Genomic DNA, 15,854 nt, shown 5'->3' on the forward strand with positions numbered 1-15,854 from the left:
TTCATTGGTAATACTTGTTTATTCATAAATGCAATTATTGGATACACCACGCACCGGCCTCCCTTTTAGGGCTCAGCTTTTCCTCTCCTCTAAGACCAGTCTTGTAGTACAAAATAGAGCAGGGTTAGGATGCTTGCATCCCTCATATCTCAGGACACAACTTCAGCCACCCTGTGGAAATCTGTTCATTGCATGGCTATAGTAGTGAGAGCAGCCCTTCCTCATAACCACTCGTCGTGATTCAGGTCAAAAGGTCAGAGTTCTGCAAAAAAAAGAAGTCAAAGAGTTCCTGGTTTTACTTTTTCTTCTCTAGAACGTGTCAGAGGGATGTGCCAGTAGGGTTTGCTTTGGGAACAGAGCACTCCAGTGACATTTAGTGCTCTCAGCTGGTGCCTGGGGTATTTTGTGGGGTTAGCTTTACAGATTGGGGGACTCCCTCTCATTTTGCCCCAGGTGCAATGGGCAAAGTGAAGTTGCAGTGGTTGGATGCTTGGCATACATTTACTGCTGCCTCCTCTGACCTACAGAGGGGTTTTATATAGGAATCTCCTTTGCTTTTCTGTCAAGGGGACAATGTGACAGCAGGGAAGGACCAGGTGTTGCCTGTATTTCAAAGTCATTCATGTCTATGTCTATGGAAGACCTAAAATAAGAAAGCAAACTATGCTGTTTGCTGACTTATCCGTCCGTTACTGAGATTGTTCCCTACCAAATGGGGAAATCAGAGCAAAGTTGCATGCTGCTCATCAGGTGGCCTGAGCTGGAGTCACAAGGTTGAAATATCAACACTCTTCTGGGAAGCCCAGAGCTGAACCACTGCTACCCTGCACAAGGGTATTTTTAGCACCATCAGCTGCTGCTCTTCTGCAGAACATCAGCAGAAGGGCTGAGAAGCACGGAGGGATGTGGGGCATTGCCAGCCTGGCCCCTGTGGGTTTTAGGGTTTTCTTGCACCCACTGGTGCCTCATCATCCAACATGCACAGTGGTGGCTGCCCTGGTAGGAAATGTTTGCCAAGTTTGGGCTTGTGTCTGTCCCTACAGTGAGGGAGGTAGATACAAGTGGGATCCAGAAGGAGCCTAATTCTTCCCTCCCTGGTGCCACTGAGGGGTGGCACAGAGGGATGTAGTTGGTGAGCTCAGTGGGGATGTGTTGACAGTTGGACTCGCTGGTCCTGGTGCTCTTTTCCAAACTTAATGATTCTATAATACTGTAAGTCTAAGCCTCATGAATGCCCAGTTAATTTCTTAGAAAGAATTAGCTGACAAATGTCATCTTAATGTAGAATTTTCTGCCATTCGGGAAACTGGATGTGCAGATTTGTGCAGGCCAGGAGGGTCAGCCCTCAAGAACGTGCCCCATTGACCCACAGGGTAGATCAGCAGTCAGGGAACTGTTCCTGGCATCCCAATCACCAGTGTTCAATTTGCCAACAAACCTAAAGTCCGGCCTGTGTTGCAACCAGCTCTTGCCCTACTGCCAAGTTTCACAATCTTGGTGTTTCTCCTTAATTTAATTGAGTTCTCATCATCTTGATGTGCTGTGGTTACAGGATTCCAACACTGTTCAAAGAAAGAAATAGACATGATTAGAAGAGGCGGGGGGGGGGAAGCCTCAAAAACTCATCCAAAATGCACAGAGTGGAGGAAAGGACGCCGCATCATTTCACTCGAAGGTGTGGCAAAGACCATAGAAACCCAGTTTGGGATACAGATCCCCTAGACCAGCATCTCTCAGAGGCTGCGGGTTCCTTGTCCTCTAAAAGGAGACGAACAGCACCATCTACTGCCCTCCGCCGGCATCTGCCCTATAGACAGCAGCACCGCCATCCCATGGCACCGCCGTGTTCAGGAGACCAACCCGAGCCATCCTGTGAAATCAAAGCAGCGCTTAATTACTGAATACACGAGTTAATTACGAGAAGAACCCAGTCCTGAATAATACTAACTCCCCCCAGCTGGTGGCATTAAAAGCGAGTTCAGTGTAACAGCGTTTTCACATATTTCCCTCCAATCCTTTCATGTGTTTATTAGCAGAGCCTTCAAGAGCTGCCTGTATAATTCACCTTTATGTGCAGTTCCTATCCGGGAAGGCATTTTCACAGTCAGCAGCAGCTAATGAAAGGGGTGGCACATCGCTGCGCAGCTCCAGCCCCTCTAAAACCCGGCTCTGTGCTCCATGCTGGCCACCTCCCAGCAGTTTGTTTGAAAGTCAAGAATGTGCCATGTTTTAATGACGCTTCGGGGTCAGGATCTCAATGAAAGCCCCGTTATAAGCAGCAGTCTCAGAGGAAAGGTCTCCACTCCAGATTGCAGCCCAAACTGTCTACGAGTTACCTGGCAGTAGTTAACACGTTGGGAATGTCTCCTCTGGATGCTGCCCAGCTGTTTGTTGCAGGATGTGAATGCGTTTGTGGTTTATGATGTAAACAGGTAAGTCTACATGGGCAGCCTGAACTGTTGAGCTCCCACCCATCTGAAGCAGAATGCTTGCACAGAGCAATGGTGGTGTTCATCAGTTCCCACAGCAGTCCTATATTGTAGAGCTGTGTGAAGATGGAGATGTGTTGGGCAGAGCTTCTACTGCAGTCCTTCTCATTGCTGCCCCACATGACTTGCAAGGGCCAGGCCAGATATTTGGATACAATGCATAAGCAACCTTCAAAGCCTGCTCTTTGCTCCCATTTATCTTATCTAACACTCCACTAAAGTATGGATTTACATAATACATACCTAATATATTAATGTTCCTATTCATCAAGAGGATCTCAGTGCTGTTTTCTTTGAAAGCCTCACCAGTAACCATCAAGCTCCTCACAATAGAAGATTGTTTTATACCTCTGAAAAGGATTTTCTCTCCTGTTTGATTTCTGCATACTTTCACTGAGGCTGTTTGATACTACGATAAGAGCTCGGCCCAAAAACTGGGAGTGGTGGCATCTGCACTTTGGGTTTGCATCACATTACAAAATGACGGCACTCACATTCCTCATTCAAGGTGAACCATTCAGTTCATTTTCCCAGATTAACCTGCAATATAGCCACTAAGCAGCCAATGGTCAAGCCAGGCTTGCTCCCACTTTCCACACATCTCCATGAACATGGTTAAACACCCTTTTTTTCCCCCCTAAGTGCACAATCCTTCCCCCTCGTTTCACTTTCCTGTGCGGCTTTAATTTTACTTGGGACACTGGATTTCAGAAGGCTGAATCACAGAATTATAGAACCATTCAGGCTGGAAGAGATCTGAGATCCCCAAGCCCAGCTCACCCTCTATGCCCACTGACCATGTAACTCAGTGTCACGTCCCCACAGATCTTGGACACCTCCAGGAATGGTGAATCCACCACCTCCCTTGGGCAGCCTGTTAAGAGGAAATGCATACAAAGAAGAAACAGCTCTGGAAGAAATGATGTTCAAGGTACGATATGGACTTTCATGCAGCCCAAATGACCGTACAAAGGCATTCAGGCTGCCTGCAGACCACAGCATCAAACCACTAAAGGATGCTGCTGTTTTCTCTGGGAAACCATGCAGATTCACTGCAATATATATCTACCCTATCTTTCATTTTATTTTGGAAGAGCTAAGGAAATATTTGCTTTCATATGTTTGGGCGTAAGTCTCCTAGCCAAAGGCACACAAAGTAAAATGAGGAGTAAATTACCCATTTTATTTTAAATAGTGATAATGATCGCATGTTGGATCAAACTGTTGGGTTAGTGGTTGATCTTCCTGCTTTCATATCATGCCTTGAATGCCTTTCTGAATGATAGCTAAACACAAAGCATTGGGCTCAGGACAGAAGGGGATGAAGTGAGGTGGATGAGCTATCCAGAAACCCAGACTATGGCATTAATGGTCTCTTCTGATCTTCGAAATCTGCAAATTTACTCTGAACCAGAGATTATGAAACAGCAAAGAGTAAATCCCTTTAAAATTGCTAGTAAATGTCAGGAAATACACTTTAAACACACAAAGACGCAGATTCGCTGGCTCTCGTTGCACAACAGATCACAGATATCTTGTGTGCTCTGTCACAGGCCACTTTATCTCCTTTATCCAGCCCTGCCAACACCAAACAGTAAATGTCAAAACCCTTCTCTTTCAAAACCCTGGGATTGTTTCGAAATACTGAGATCCAGCATTGAAAGCAGCTGATCCGCTCAGCTCCTAATAGAGGGCCTTGGAAAGAAGGCATGATCGCTTTCTCCTTCTTGATCTATTTCTGCTCATGTTTCCAACACTCAGACAGCTTTCATATGGCTATCCCAAACTGGCTTTCATGTCCCATGCAAAGGAAACAGAAAAGAGTTGCCGATGAGCACCGGAGTTAAACTCACATGTAAAATAATTCCATAAAAGGGGAATCCTGCTCCTTAAAATAGCCTGGCACTGGGTTGTAACAAGAGACCTTTTTGCTGATGCCAGCCAGGGAGCGCAAACACAACTCGACTGGACACCCGTACAAGAACTCAGCTGGAAAAGGCAGAGCCCTCTCCACCGTGACTGATTGGACAAAGAAAGCAATAAACAGCACCGTGCTTCAGAAGCTTCGTGGTCTTTAGAAATTAAACCTGGCTAGTTCTCCGGCAGCCAAAAGACTATTATTACTGTGCCTTCTTGCGTTGATACGATCTAAAGAAAACACACATCTAGGTCTAACAATAATAAATAATGAAGTTATTCATACAGCCCGCTGCTTACACGATGGCAGTTTCACCATAATTGTATGTAAAAGGCACAGGCACACAGACAGCAGTCTGTAGTAATTCAGTGTTACCTGGTGCTTGGGAGCAGCTATTTCTTCTAGGTACAAACCTTTAGGGCAGAAAATGATTTCAAACTCTGAAGGAAACATCAGCAAAGCTCTCCTGCATCCTCAGAGCTGTATTCATACCAGGAAAATAAATAGCAGCAAGAGTTAATTCCCTCAAGAGGGGTTGTTTTCCAGCAGCATTTCCAGTTACCTGCAGCTATCCCCAGCCTGCACAGCCCAGGGGACACCGAGGGGGGGCAGATGAATAGACAGCAATGCAAACAGCATGTGGTGTTCAAGCAGCCTGGAGGCTGGCAGCATTCAGTGGAAAAACAGGCTGTGAGCAAACACTGGTGCTTCCTCACACCTGGACTTGGCCACAGTGCCTTCCTTCACTCTCCATCTCCTTGCCATCATTCCCTGCCTCGTGGTCCACTGCTCAGCTCAGAGAAAAAAACCTCTGTAGGTGGAAATCAGGGGATCATTTAGGTTGGAAAAGACCATCCAGATCATCATGTCCAGCCATCACCTGCAGTTTCTGTTGTTCTTCTCACTAGAAGCAAGTTCTACCTGTTCCTACTATTTTTATAGTTTTCTAGTTACATGCCCTCACACAAAGAAACCTGGCCATGACTTCCTGCATGATCTCCATGGGACGAGCATCCCATCAGTGAGCACAGCATGTGCCAATCCATAATGCCCTTTCACCATCCAGCCTCAGTCCTCAAATATATCACAGGACTTTCTGAGGTTGGACACCTCTCTGTTCCTCCTCTTCACTCCATCCCAGAGCCAAAGACACCCACCCCACATCACACCCCTGATGGCCAAGAGCTCAGGTTTGCTTCACCAAGTCCAGGTCTCAACTCTGTCCTACAGCATAGACGTATCCTTAGGGCATGTCTGCTCACCTGGCTCAGGCAGGGTGCAAGTCAGGTCTGGTTTGGTAGCTGCAGAACAGCATTACAGCATTGAGCAAGCTGAATTTGCCTGGGCACTGTGCCATATTAACTTTTTCACAGAAAAGACAAACTAGGCTAAATTTTGCTCTCCTTCCTACCCATCCCAATTTAATTTACTTTAATGAGGAAATAGATTATCTTAGCAGGCCAAGTTCATCCTTGCTGTGTATTTAAGCCCCGCTGGATGGTGTTGCTTGTGAAATAACTGCAATGACCCCAGACTGGAGGTTGGAGGAGGGGCTGGAGGGCAAACCAAGCCATCAGAATGCAGGGCAGGAGGCTGCACATCCTCCCCATGGAGGAGGAAGGTTTGTGTTGGGCTCTCTTAGCAATGCCAAGCTTGAAGCTTCAATACGTATCTCATTTACACTCTGCTTGGCTTATTATACACTATGAGTAGTCCCATTTACACCCTTGCCTTCTCTGCTTCAACAGCACTGTCCTGAAGGAGAGAGAAGAAATATGGGGGGCCCAAAATGCGTGTCTGGATATAAGGTGGGGGGAAAACAGAACTTCTGCACAGCTGGAGATGCTGGCAGACATTGCTCAGTGTCATCCAGCACACAAGCAACTGGGCATCCTTCACCTGGGGCAACTGACAGAGTTTAACATAAGGTAAACCTATACAAAAAGGCACTATGATTTTATGTTGGCTTTGAACTGTCATAGTAAAGCTTGGCTTAAATTGATGAGGTGTTGTTTTAGAATGAAATGAAATCTCAAACAGGAAGGAGCATTGCAGCTCATAGTCCTTTTGTTTCCTTCTGAGGCACTTTGCTGCCACTGCAACACAGCAGCTTAATGGGCTATCCCTTGCAGGAGCCGCATTCCTGCTTTCTCTCCTGGTCCTGCATGCACGACCCTGCCCAGGGTGCCATGGTTTTTAGAAGTGCTCAGGTCACGGGTTTTGTCAGAGCGGGCTGGATCCATCTGTAATGCATGACAGCTCATGAATCACTGGGAGACAGGAGCAGAGCAGCTTCCCTTGGATTTGAAATGAGCTCAGTCTTTTTTTCTCATAGACCTACTCCATCATTCTCCATTTACAAAACAACAACAGCAACAAAAAAAAAGACTCACTCTTCATTCTCTCATGTCAACCAGCTAGCAGAAGCACTTCAGAAAACGGGCTCCCTTTCTCTATTAGAAACTGTATGTACATTGTTGTGCACAGCACCGTTTGATTTATGTGTTGCTGATAAAACACAGGCTCTGGTGTAACAAATCAATACAACAGTCCCGCTCAAAGCCCTCCCCCTGAGCAAAGAGCTTCTTGATGTTGAATGTTTCCTTATCTAATCTTCTATACTCCAACATTCCTTCATTTAGAAATGCTGATAATTGAAAACGCAGGAGACGATCACAAGGAGAGATTAAAGAATATTAGCAAAATATTTGAAGTAATAGTAGCATTACATGTCAGAAACAATGTTTGCGCCCTTATTAACCAACTGCTGTGTGCAGTGCTAAGGGATCCCAAGTCATGGCTGTTTGGTGCTAAATAACTCAATAAATAAAAGACCTTCGTATTAGGATGCATGAATTCTATTAATATAATCCTTCTGCCTTCACCATCCCTAGCAAACCTTGGGCCTAAAGCAGGATCTGAGCCATGCACGGTAAAGGAAAAGTACAGTAAAAGAGGTGAAAAAGATCAGAAACTGCATTTTTCCCTCTATAACCTCTTTTATTTTCTAGCCGTACCTCATCAGAGTACATGCTTGTACATGGCACAACCTCCAGGAGGTGTGTTTGTAGGTTGTCCTACACGATGTGCTGTCCATCATCGTACAAATCACTGCTCTCCATTTCTCTCATGCTTGTATTTCAAACCAGACTTTCTCAGCAAAAGCTGCTGTTCAATCTCAAGAAAAGGTTAAGTGGTTTTCCAGCTGATCCTTGGCCACAGTTTCTATCTACTCAGCTCAAAATAAGGGCCAAATCCTAGCTTGGCTCCGAGCCGACTGTTTCAATATTACTCGATAAGTTCCCTTTGTCTGGAAAAACCTTCAGATTTATCTTCCACATTTCCCCCATTCCGAGATAGCAGCCAAATGGAAGTGCCTTCGCTGAACATGTGTGGCTCAGATGGTCTCACAATGTAGTGGGGCTCTGCTTCCATGTGCCGAATAACAAGAGTCAAACTCAGCTGCTGTTTCCCACTTCTCAGATGCTGCATCCCAGAACAGCTATGACCATCAGAGTCATAACGAGACTCCATTTTGTTGCTGGTGTAGCTTTGCCATAGTCACTGGGTCGCAGTGATACATGGTGGTGTAACTGGGAAATTCATGAGATTCCACTTCCATCTGCATATGCCAGATTTTGCCTCTTGGCCCAGCAAACTTAGTCAAGATGTTTTGATTTCTACACAAGTTGCTCATGAAAAACTGATGTTATCATCTTGGAACAGGTCTGCAAATATTTCTGGAAGGATGCAAGTATGACTCCTGTGGCCATCCAGCCCCAAGACTCACATTTGGGAGGGCAAACTCAGACTGGAAGTGTTTCCCAATGGAGCACAGGGGGTTGAAACAGTGTAGATGATCCTCAGAAATGACAAAAACAGATTAGGAGTTCTAATCTCTAAGCACCAGAGAGAAAACATGAAGGGGAGGCCAGCTGTGAAGGTGATGTTCATTAGACAGTGCACCAGAATGGGCCAAAAATGCTACATAAAGGCTGGAAAGCCAACTAAGATCATCCAGTCTAACTGTCGATCCACTGCCACTCCATCACCTCTTATGTCATCTGAGTTGGTCAGAAAATATTTTCAGGATCATTCTAATACCCCTTTCTCAAGCTGATCCATAAGTTCTTGATGCAGCATACATTGAAATTCATGTTAAAAAAAAAAGAACCTACTGCTTTCAGTATGCATTGGAACAAGCTGGAAAACGACACTAATTCACGCACTTGCAATAAGACATTAGTAAAATTATATTCCTGCTTATAAAAGCAGTCTTGCCAAGCAGACTGTACAATTATATTGATGCACTAACATGCAATATACCCTAAGCAATACAGTAATATCTTTGCTATACAGTAATGTTGCTGCTTATGCCTAGAGATCATTAGTGTGTTATGAGGTGGTGGTTACTTAGACACACAAAATATAGCCAAAAGGTTGTTATTTCTCATGAAAGAGGTTTTGGGTTTGTTTGTTTTTAACATGGATGGCCAGATTCAGGTTTATTTTCCCAATATGCTGCTGAGTTATTAAAGAAAGCATTGGCTGGAGTTTAGCTCAGAAGCCTGGGAATCAGGGAAAACACCTTTATTATGTGTAATTTGGGGTTTATCTTCTGATCAGTAAAATATGAGTAATGCCCCTTTGGTGAGGCTCTACATTCATTAAGACTTTATACACAGCAGCAAGACATGCAGGTTGAAGAGGAGTAAGACTTATGGGTGCTGCCATTTGGAGAACTTATATGCCCTCAACCTGCTTGTAGGGCTTTGGCACACAGTTGTGTTGCTGCACTGTAAAACATTACCCCACTTTGGCAGATCTACAGTTACTGCCCCTGTAAAAAGACTTGAAAGCAAGATAACCCACGGGAGCTCACTGTCCATCTGCTCCGGAGTAAACCTGGGCTCTCAGAGCTCCTGGGGAGCAGTCGATAGCTGAGAACTTCTTTCACAATGGCAGCTTGTTCATGTACCAAAGCCTTTAGCAATTATTTCCCATCAAAACCTCTAGATAATTACATCCTTTCCCCAAATGAGTGCAGCAGTTCATTGCTGCCTTGTTAAGCTTGGTGACCTACATGAACAATGCTGCCCAAGCCTCCAACATGCCTCCATCTCACAGACAAAAAAGGTTCCTGAGTGCCACGTAATTACCTCTGAGTATCCGTCTGAGGGAGCCTCAGCACAACCACTGCAGACACTGAGCTTTTCATCTCAGAAGATGACCCCACCAGGAAAGCATGGTTGGCATGCAAAGGTGTCAAATGCCCTTCAGATACTTTGCGGTCTCTGGGTGGTGATGTTATTTATTTCTGATCTGGTTGGGATTCAGAATAATCTCTACTGCTTCTGCAAAGTAATCGAGCCATCCTGTTGCCACATCATACACATGTACAAGGCAGAGTTGCTGTTTCACCTGTCCTTGTTGTGCAGAAGTCTAGGAAGATATGAGAAATTGAAACGTGCATCAACTCTGCCTTAATGACCCCACAACCTACATATAACTACATTCCTACCCCCATTTTCATGATTTACCTTCACAGTCCCAGTGGGTGAGATTCTGCATTTCCCCAGATTTCTTCCTCTCACCACTGGCTGCCTGCGAGGCAAAAATCTGCTCAGCAGGAAAGTACCCAAAATCCCTGCACACAGGGCAGATCCTTGCACAGAATCACCAACTACAAGCAGTCCAAATCCTTCCCCCCCCAAAAGAAACACTGCTTTCTTCCACAGTGCTGTGAGCACACCCACCAGGAGCATCCTCCTGTCCCATGCTTGCCTGGTGACAAATTGCCACCAAGCATCCCTCTCCCCTCTGCAAACTGCAAACTCCCAGCTCCACCAGCCCACGGCCGTTACCATGGTTTCCTCTTTCTCTTACTCCTGCGATGCAATGAAAAATGCTTCCCTAAAACCTCTTAAGATATTCCCATGCATGGATTGCGGTCCTGATCTTGTCTTCTCCCTGCTAGTTGATTTATTAGAGCACCAAATCTGGGGCGGACCAATTCCTCAAGAACACACCCCCAATGGTACCTGAAGGGTAAGTCTATATAAAGATTGCAGAGATGAGATTTCAGTGCCATAATAACTAGGGAAATGTCAAATCTGGGTACACAATCGCATCCAGGTCCTTGTAGATTGAACTCATCCATCTTTTGGGTTTTCTTCCCTTTAATAATATTTGAAAGAAGCCACTCAAGCCTCTCCAACCATGACTTCTGATGCAAGAACTCCACGCCACAGACCAGAAATAGCAGAATTATGAGTGCTAAAAGTGTCTAGCGAGGCTTTTATTTTAATTCATATTCAAGAAAGGTTTCTAGCAGCTGGAGAAAGCAAGAGCCACATTCATAAAACCCTTGGCTCTTTGCCACACAAATGGTGCTTTTACCGAGCAGGGGAGGGAGGTTTAGGAAGGCAGAATGTGCCCATTTCACATCAGGAATGCGTCTCTCCAATTCATAAATCCTCCCCCTCTCCCCCAGCTGAGTGAAGGAGACCTTTCTCAGTTGGCCACTGAGGTGAGAGAGGGTGAGAGCAATTCTCTGGGCCCAGAAAGGGGCATTTATGGGAAACAACACTTGCATTAAACACACACACAAACAGTGCTATGTGCTGCTGTGAGCAGACAACTGTGGGGACAAACGTCTCCAACCCACAGCCAACCCACCATGCCAGCAGCCTGCCACTGTGTGCCATGGCCTTCAAGAAATACCTATGTTTCAGAGCAGGTTGAAGAGTTTCCAGGCTGAAATACCCACACAGACATTGGCTGGTAGGAGGAAGGAACTATGAGGATGGGGAACTGAAGTGTGAAGATCTATGGCTCCATCAAAAAAGAAATGATCTAGATTTATTTTAAAATTGAAGAGGATGCCTGTCCATGACTGGAAATAAAAGGGAATCAGAACTCAATTCCCCCAACAAAGTTCCGTCCCCAGCTGCAGGTACCAGGACATGCCAAAGATGTTGCCAGCACTGAGGCACAGGGGATGATTGTAAGGGTGGCTAATATAAAGATGTTAACAAAGATGATGGCAGATAGTCAAAGGTTATTAGCAAAGGAAAACTCACCAATGTCAATGCCTTGACCAGAAAGCTGAGGCAGTCTCCACTGGGGATCAATCTCCAAGAGATGCTGCCTCAGTGGTGGTCAGCCCTTAAATGAGGTCTTAGAAGAGGTAGAGTCGAGCTCCACCCCTTCTGGGAACACAGCTAGATTACTCTCACCTGTGCTCCCGCAGCTGACCCAACACTTGCCTCAGCTGATTAATCAGAGGTTCAAGCTGTGATTTCCCATACAATGACCCACACTTAGAACCATTAAGGTTGGAAAAGACCACCAAAAACATCCAGTTCAGTCATCCATCTATCACCAAAATTGCCCATAAAACCATGTCCCTAAAGCTTGAGCTGCTCTGGGTTGTGTCATCCCACAAGTCAGGGCTGGTAAAATTGGAGCTGTTTGGGTTAAAACCCAAAGTTCTGACTTCTGACAGATTCCCAGCTGAGGAGCTTAAAAGTAACAAAAATAAAGCAAAAGCCACCTAAGCATTAGGACTTGGCAGCAGCTGAGTGAGAATCTTGAATCAGGGTTTTTTCAGCTCACCTCCATCTCTGCCTGTGATTGCACATTGCCCTTAACAGCTTGCCCAGCATCCCACAGGGGCTGAGCCCAAATCTGGCCCTGGTTGGGATGTGAAGCAGCCGCTCGATGACCTCAAAGCATCCCTCTGCCCCAGGCAGGAACATCTGCACTCCACAGCCCCATCCAAATAACAGATTCTGATGCTTCACCAAGCCTCGTTTCAAGCATTTCTTCACTTAATACCATCTGTGTATGGTTTAATTTTAGCCCTATTCTTGTCCCGGCCATTGTGGACGTGGGGAACATACTGTTCCACCCTGACTGATACAGAGCAATAATACAAAAAGGCAAGGAGATAGCAGACTGATTCTGTGAGGCTGTGAATCATAGAACCATAGAACATCCCAAGTTGGAATGGACCCACGACAGCATTTTATAGTGGGGTCAAAAAAGGGTAAATCAACCATGTAGCCAAATCCCGAGATCTTCCTGAATCAGTCCAGGGAGAATATCCTCATCAGTGCAAACTGAAGGGTGCAAAGTAATGGTGAGAACACACTGAGAGCTCCTCCTCACCAGCACGCCCTTTCCCAGCTGATTTAATTAGGGAAAGCCAAGAGAAGGTCTGCCAGCTCTTGCAGATTATGCCCTAAAAGAAGACATAGTTGGCAAGGAGCTGAGAAATGCTATGAGCAGCTCACACAGTCATTGCTTTCCCTCTATGCTTCCAGGATTTGGAACAGTTCTGCCTTCTACTTGTAAAGGAAGGGAGAGAGAGACTGTGATTTCCGCTCGGTAAAGGCCAACCCAAATCTATACTGTGTTTAGCAGTTGTAGATGCAGCCTAAAAGCTCAACTCCATGACTTCAGGAGAAGGACTCGTGCATAGATCTGCCTTAAAAATGATCCCAAACACCCAAATAGGCCATCACAGCACATACAAAATAATAACAGCAACAGATTGCTGCTGACTTCTAGTGGGATCTGGTATCTCATCACTCATTTCACCCTTAAGTTAGACTTTGAAGGGCACAAGCAGCCTCTTTTCAGCAGTTTCCTCTCTAAAAGAGTTAACTAGCTAAAGGGAATCTATAAACAGGAGGGGAGTCAACTCTTTGAAAGGGTAGATAATAGCAGGACAAGGGGAAATGGTTTTAAGTTGAAGGAGGGAAGATTTCAGTCAGATGTCAGGGGAAAGTTCTTCACTATGAGAGTTGTGAGGTGTTGGAACAGCTGGCCAGAGTGGCTGTGGATGCTCTCTCTCCAGAGGTGTTCAAGGCCAGGTTGGATGGGGCCCTGGGCAGCCTGGTCTGGTATTAAATGCGGAGGTTGGTGGCCCTGCAGCATGAGAGTTAGAGCTTCATGATCCTTGAGGTCCCTTCCAACCCAAGCCATTCTACGGAAGTGCTTTGTTGGGAATGACAGAAATACCAAACTCATTGCACCCTGACTCAGAGTGGGTTTACATCATGCATCCCCAATAGAGCATCATATATCGCCATACCATCCAGATTTCTCTTAATACCAAAAAAGAAAAGGCCATCACAGACTTTGGGCCCACGTGCACTACATTTTTGGAACACGCTTACATCACAACAAACCAATCACAGGATTGTTTTTGAGTAACTAACCTCCAGAAAGTTCATTTCCAATGCTGCAGTCCAACATCTGCTCTTGGCCAGGGCACGGGGCTCGATAAATAACGTCAGTTACATAACACAAATGGAAATTGCTTGGTTACAAATCTAAAGCCTCTGATGCACGTCGTTCCTGAAACATTCAAAATAAAGCATTTCGCGTGTCACAGTTCACCCACTGCTGCATTATCTCATTAACTATCTCCTCCAAACAGCCCAGAAAATCAAATCCTGCTGAAAATCCACAGATTTAGGGCATTTACATGGGTTAGATGGCATGGCCCCAAACCTGAGCTCCTGTATAAATAGACGCATGGTGTTCCTTGTCTTCTTTTGGTCATGTTGAGCTGGAAAATGCATCCTGAACCAGAAAGGGCAGCATCCTGACCCATTCCCAGCTGAGCTGCCCAGTCCACATTTCTTTTCTGCATCGGGAAGAGATTCTTGTCCTGCTCCACAGCCAAATGCTATTTCATGTGATCGACACCAAAAATAAAGATAGCATTTCATCAGGCACCGGAGCCTCCATCTCCTAGCAACATTGCCCCTCCCCAGCACAGCTCCAGGTGCCTGGATGAGATGGGTAGGAGCACAGATATATGTGCACAAAACACATGTGCTCACAAAAATACATTTAACATCAGAGGAAAATGAAGGAGATGCCCCCACCTGTGGCATAGGGCTCCGTTCCTGCTGTATGCTGGGCTCTTGGCTCACCCTCCTGGTGCCATGTCTGCACTGAGCAATGGGATCCTGGAAATGTTAAGTCCAGGAAGCATATCCTGTAGAGCACAAGCTTTATTAGTATTAACTCAATATTTCTATTTACCAGTGTCAATGTGTCCAACAGGCTAAATGCTCACAGTGCATCATCAGTCTGCTCCAAGATTTAGTCACCAACATTTAGGAAACAAACAAGAAGGCAAAGCAGCTCAACATCATCCAGCAGCTCCCATTCAACATGAGTGCTCAACCACCACAACAACACCATCCATGCTCTCACCTATTAGTTGCGGTGCCTCGTTCAGGCAGTCAGGACTTGCCAAGACTGGAAGCAGAGATCAAACAAACCCCACAAGCTCCTGTGTGCAAAAAGCAAAGAGAGCTGCTGAGATTTTGCTCAGTAGAAGTTTGCATGGATGGACATGCCCATAGCTGCCCACAGACCCTGCCGGGTTTTCATTAGCTTTCCAGGAGATAGTGCACTTTAGATAAGGCAGTCATATTGTTATTTGTAACTCCTCTTATGCCTTGATGCACATCTCTTGCTCTGATGGAGCTGATACTGTTTCATTGCACTACGCGTGGTTTTATATCACAGCAACTTTCTTGTTTCTACCCCGAGATCGCTATTTTATTTATATTAATGGATTTGTTGAATTAAATTGTCTTTTTTATTATTTATGGCAGTACAGTTGCACAGGCTGGTCATTATTTTATCACACAGCTATTGTTTAAACACATATTCCCATTCCGGTTTCTCAAACAGCCCTATTATTTTAGAGTGTGGATTGCCTTTCTTTTGGGGTTACAGCTGTCTTAACAAGTAAAATGGGAAATATTCATTACAGGAGAGAGCTGGGGCTGCTGAATGGGTGTTTCCTTCAGGACAGGTTTGCTTTTCTTTTTTTTTTTTTCATTTCTAATGAGACAGAAACTACAGCAAGAAGAATCAGCCCACTTAACAAAGCCGTGTTATTATCTAATTTACAACATTACAGCAACAGACTGTGGGCTGTCCCGTGGCTGGAATGCAAAGGAATGGATAATTCCATCATTAGGATGAGCTGTTAGCCCATGAGAAGCAGCAGCTGACAGCACTGCCAGGGTGTGGAGATGGTTTCAGCTGGCTGCACTACTGATGTGTTCATGTTTTCTTCCCTGTGAATCTGTTTTGTTCCCTTGTACTACCACAGCTACAGACCCGTGGGGCTCCTGTTGCCGCTTTGCCAAGTGCAAACATTCAGCCACCACCACATCCCTACAGCTGCAAACAGTGGGCACCACCATCACCCCAAAACAACCACACACATCTGCTTACCCACATGCACAGCGTCTCCATCTCTCCCCGCCTGCAGTTCAGGGCTAAGGGCAGCAAGGAGGCACCCACATTGCCACCTCCCTTCCACCTGCCCATCTCCCAGCCCAAGCAGCATCCCTGTATCTTATGAACTGGATGCAATTGCCCTCCCAGGGGTCATCCCATGCAAAGTG

The 15,854-nt window shown here is 45.6% G+C and overlaps 1 long non-coding RNA gene across 6 annotated transcripts in view; it reads right to left on the bottom strand.

Annotated features, from left to right (window-relative positions):
- LOC107317706 (uncharacterized) overlaps positions 1-15,854 on the bottom strand; it is a 16,975-nt gene continuing 1,121 nt past the window's right edge. For 2 of the 6 annotated variants that reach the window (XR_014932880.1, XR_014932879.1), the window contains exons 2-6: positions 14,644-14,722; positions 14,310-14,393; positions 13,635-13,773; positions 1,439-1,562; positions 1-262 (exon numbers count right to left, since the gene is read on the bottom strand). This is a non-coding gene — a long non-coding RNA (uncharacterized LOC107317706). Of the gene's footprint in view, positions 263-1,438; positions 1,563-13,634; positions 13,774-14,309; positions 14,423-14,643; positions 14,723-15,681; positions 15,706-15,854 lie in introns of those variants that run through there. The other 4 variants (XR_014932881.1, XR_014932878.1, XR_001556994.3 and 1 more) reach the window with 4 other exon arrangements.

Source organism: Coturnix japonica, chromosome 11 (assembly GCF_054131305.1).
Source record: "Coturnix japonica strain WE chromosome 11, WE-NBRP24, whole genome shotgun sequence".
NCBI classification, from domain to species: Eukaryota; Metazoa; Chordata; class Aves; order Galliformes; family Phasianidae; genus Coturnix; species Coturnix japonica.